At 41.2% G+C, this 5091-nt stretch overlaps 1 long non-coding RNA gene across 1 annotated transcript; it reads left to right on the top strand.

Annotated features, from left to right (window-relative positions):
* The first annotated feature begins 1820 nt into the window (after window positions 1-1820).
* On the top strand, window positions 1821-2762 carry LOC135525240 (uncharacterized). The gene is made up of 3 exons (XR_010453098.1): window positions 1821-2165; window positions 2371-2434; window positions 2578-2762. It is a non-coding gene; the product is annotated as an uncharacterized LOC135525240 (long non-coding RNA).
* The last annotated feature ends 2329 nt before the right edge of the window (window positions 2763-5091 follow it).

Raw genomic sequence — 5091 nt, 5'->3', positions numbered from 1 at the left:
GGGTGTGATTCCCACGGGTAACCAGTGTGACCGTATGCTCAATGACTAAAATGTAAATAACCAGTGGTGGAAAAAGTACTCAATTGTCATACTTTTTTTTGTACAATATATTTATTGCCATTTCTTTTTTTGTTACAATTTAACAATCATCAGAATATGATACAGATAATGCCCTGTTATTCCTTCCACCTAAACAAAACACCATGCTACATGGGTGCACATCGTGCAAAACCCTTCCCTCCCCAACACAGGAACTCCCCCACCCTCCCCTCTACCGGTATTAGCTTCACTGATTAACAACAAAAAAAGAAACAGAATGACCTTCACATTCCACGCTAGAAAATAAATGATTCAACACAAAAACAAATAATAATAATAATAGATTAATGAAGAAAGTAGTAATGAGGCAGCTAAGGTGACGTCTCTAGAAACTACTGAAAGTCCCCCAGACATCAGTAAATTCAAAGGGTTTATTACGTCAATTGTATCTTATTCTTTCTGATGGAATATAGGAAGATAGTTCTTTTAGACACATCTGCTTGCTTGGCGGAGTGTCACTCTTCCATATAATAGCTGTGCATTTATTGGCTGCAATGACTGCCAATTTAATGAATCAAAGTATTGAGATAAACTTTTGTTATTGACCAAATACTTATTTCCCACTTTTTTGCCTCACTGTAGACATTTTCTATTGTATTGTTGACTGTATGTTTGTTTATTCCATGTGTAACTCTGTGTTGTTGTTTGTGTTGCTTTGCTTTATCTTGGCCAGGTCGCAGTTGTAATTGAGAACTTGTTCTCAGCTAGCCTACCTGGTTAAATAAAGGTGAAAAAAAATATATATATAAGAATAAGAATATGTACATGTAAGTATATGGATGAGGGAGATACAGAAGATGGTATAGAGTACAGTATATACATATGAGATGAGTAATGTAGGGTATGTAAACAGTTTAGAAAGTAGCATTGTTAAAAGTGACTAGTGATACATTTATTACACCCAATTTTTAATTATTAAAGTGGCTAGAGATTTGAGTCAGTATGTAAGCAGCAGCCACTCAATGTTAGTGATGGCCTTGAGATATAAGCTGTTTTTTCAGTCTCTCGGTCCCAGCTTTGATGCACCTGTACTGATTTCACCTTCTGGATGATAGCCTGGGTGAACAGGCAGTGGCTCGGGTGGTGGTTGTCCTTGATGACCTTTTTGGCCTTCCTGTGACATCGGATGGTGTAGTTGTCCTGGAGGGCAGGTAGTTTGCCCCTTGTGATGCGTTGTGCAGACCTCACTACCCTCTGGAGAGCCTTACGGTTGTGGGCGGAGCAGTTGCCGTACCAGGCGGTGATACAGCCCGACAGGATGCTCTCGATTGTGCATCTGTAAAGTTTTGTGAGTGTTTTTGGTGACAAGCCAAATTTCCACCCCGCTGATCCTCTGGTCCAAACAGAGGATCCGCTTTGGGAAAGTCATATTCCTGGTCGTAATGTTGACGTTGCTCTTATATCCAATAGTTCTTCCCGGCTGTATGTAATTAGACTTCAGATTTCCTGGGGAACAGTGTAAGAAATAGACATTAAAAAAAAATACTGCCTCCCGGGTGGGCTGTGCCAGCTGTGCCACCAGAGACTCTGGGTTCGCGCCCAGGCTCTGTCGTAACCGGCCGCGACCGGGAGGTCCGTGGGGCGACGCACAGTTGGCCTAGCGTCGTTCGGGTTAGGGATGGTTTGGCCGGTAGGGATATCTGTGGCGGGCCGGGCGCAGTGCGCGCTAACAAAGGTTGCCAGGTGCACGGTGTTTCCTCCGACACATTGGTGCAGCTGGCTTTCCGGGTTGGATGCGCGCTGTGTTAAGAAGCAGTGTGGCTTGGTTGGGTTGTGTATCGGAGAACGCATGACTTTCAACCTCGTACGGGAGTTATAGCGATGAGACAAGATAGAAGCTACTAAACAATTGGATAATACGAAATTGGGGAGGAAAAGGTGTAAAATTCCCCCCCACCCCCAAATAAAATACTGCATAGTTTACTAAGAACGCGAAGCGAGGCGACCATCTCTGTCAGTTAGTGTATTTCCAACCATGCCAGCACAGAACGGTTCAGTTTGGATTGTACAGTGGTGTGAAAAAGGTTAGGATCCACCCTGATGGAGTCTGCCTTCATTTCAGCATGGTATTGCGCGTTCCCCTCTCACTACATGGCCTTATCTGTAGGGTTTGTGTGGCTGTAGCCGTCCCTCTCATACCATATTCAATAGGCTTGACTGGCACAGCTGTTATAAACCTGCATTTTGAGTTGCTCCATCATTTATCGCTTATGGATTGGTTCATAGGTTGGATTGGGTGAAACTGACATGATTCCCACGGATGTTTTCCAGGAGAGATGTCAGCGATTCGGGCCAATGACCAAGGGAACGCTGAGACAAAAGAGAGGTTCACACGGTAAACATTTTTACTACTGTCTTCAGTCAGTGCATTTTCAATCTGGCAAAAAATGCTAATGACTCTAATTTGTTGTGCATTGATTTAACTTGCTGCAATTTGATTTTGTTTTTATTGTATTTTACAAACTATTATGTCTGAAGAAATGGATGCTGCGGCCACTGATTGCGCATCAGAGAATGACTCTGAGAAAGAGGAGTCGTCTGAAGAATCCTGACCGGTATGCCTATACCTTACATACACATGGACCTATTCTTAATTAAATGTGCTTTTCAACATATTTTCCAGGAGAGATGTCAGCGATTCGGGCCAAACAGCCAATGACCAAACTGGGACAAAGAGAGGCTCACACAGTAAGCATGTTTCCTGCTCCCTTCAGTCAGTGCATTTTCACTCTGTAGTGTCAATTTATGGCCGTACTGTGCTGGTCCAGATCAATCCTGTCTTTATCAGTTAGTGTATTTCCAACCATGCCAGCACAGAACGGTTCAGTTTGGATTGGACACAAGTCAAGACGTTAGATCTGGAACTAGTGTGTCAGAATAGATGTTAACACAGAATGATTACCACGCTTTTTTTCTTGAAGGAGGGAACTTGATTTAATAGGTATTGCTTTTTTAGGTTTACATTGCAAACAGATTGTTGAGCTTAGATTCCATACAGATTGAGTCTGCTTTGATGTCATCATTGCACATTCTCCTCTCACATCCTTATCTATGTAGTTATTAAGTTGGTATTGTTAGTTTAATGTCAACACACTCTCTGCAGATACAGCTGTAACCTTGTAGAGTTAATACAGAGAGATGGTCAAGTACTGTATTGTAGTCAACCTTTATTTAATGTAGTCTTTCATAATGCCATCTCTTTACAAAGGAACTATTCCTTAACACAGGTAGTTGTCGTGAAATTGTTAGATTACTTGTTAGATATTTCTGCACGGTTGGAACTAGAAGCGTACAAGCATTTCGCTACACTCGTATAAACATCTGCTAACCATATGTGTATGAGACCGATTTGATTTGCAATGTTCGGTCTCAAGTAGTTGTTAAAATTACAAGTAAACTTTTTCAAGGAGTCAGCAACTTTACAGGATTTCCTCATAATATATATTTTTTCTAACTCATGAGTGTAATTTCTGTGCTTCTATGATGTCTGGAAAGCATGGTCCTCAAAAAGTATGGATTTGTGAGGAATCCTAAATTGGTTACAAATACAAGACTGTGTGTGTGCGTGTGTGTGTGTGTGTGTGGTTAGGTTTGAAGCTTCTGTAACCTGCTCTGTGTTGTTGGCCTCTGGAAACACCTCTGGTTGTCAGCGCTCTCTGTGATAGAAGATTAGCATTAGCGCAGCATCTGTGGCAGACAGATTCTGCTGATGAGCATAAACTGAGAGCACACAGTTGATTAACCCCTTCACTGCCGGCCAGGGAAATTGAAATGTATGCAAATGTTTCCCAGTTTATGGAAAATACTGAAAGAAAGAAGGCTGTGTTTCAGTTATTGTGACGCACAATCACATGTAGCCTAACTAACCTAACCTTCCTGAGAGTATGATGGAAAGTGTTCATATGTAACCCAACATCCTTCTATGCTTTGCTCTCTATCCCTCGCTCTTCTTTCTTGAACAATTGACAAAGACATACTTCTCTGCTGCGTCATAGCTTTCTCATGCATGTTTCTAGAGAGAGACGGTACGATGCATGACTGATCTTACAGTGCAATGTGAGTCTTTGCGCTGGCGCCCATATAAATCTCTACAAAAATGTAGTAACACCTCTTAAACTTGAGTGATATCTTTATAATGCTATTAAGCTTTGGGCTTTGGTGGAGAGAATGCGTTTTGGGAATGAACCTTAGACAACAACACATAAGTTGCCAAAAAGTATTTATTATGATGGACTGTGAAAAACCCAAGGGATCATCATGTATTAATGTACTGTGTGAGAGCAGATATGACATTTTCTGTCATTTAAATGTTTGGCTGTGTGTAAGTTTAGATGGTGTTCAAAGTACAAAGTGTTCAACCTCCTTTCTTACAGACCTTTAGTTCCCCCCTGTGGAATATCACGTGTCGTTACATGGGGATCAACATTTGTTTTTGAGGGTTGAAAAAACAAACATGGATAATGTTAGAATAAAATCATGCCGATGAAGCTTTATTCAAAAGACGAAGGATGAGACACGACGTGTCGTACAGTGTCAGTCTCTTTTGGCAAGAGAGACCTGGTTACCGCAGAACCCAGCAGTTATATTTCATCTGCAGCTGTCTACTTCCCTTACATGTGCAAGTTGAGACAGGGCCTCTTTGCGTCAGATGTGCCTCCTTCGGATTAATACAAATTTGAATCGGACCTTCACTTATATTAGTCCGGTCAGCACTTACCTCTACTCTTTGGTCAACAAATCAACAAATCCAATGAAGAAATAAACATTCTACTAAAAGTGTATACTTCATAGCTCACAAGAAACCAACACACACCACAGATCATTTTCAACTGCAATAAAACTTTATAGAAACAGAATTCTTTGGAACATGGTGATGCTAAATTAACATTTGCCTAACTAGAATAACAAGTGGATTAATATTAATCTCTAGTTGATACTCAGGAACATATTCTATCATCACACCAGCGTCCTAGATACTCTGGATACTCCTAA

The sequence above is a fragment of the Oncorhynchus masou genome, chromosome 31 (genome assembly GCF_036934945.1).
Source record: "Oncorhynchus masou masou isolate Uvic2021 chromosome 31, UVic_Omas_1.1, whole genome shotgun sequence".
Classification (NCBI taxonomy): domain Eukaryota; kingdom Metazoa; phylum Chordata; class Actinopteri; order Salmoniformes; family Salmonidae; genus Oncorhynchus; species Oncorhynchus masou.
Note: the sequence above shows the minus strand (reverse complement) of the source record. Positions and strands in the feature narration are given on the sequence as shown.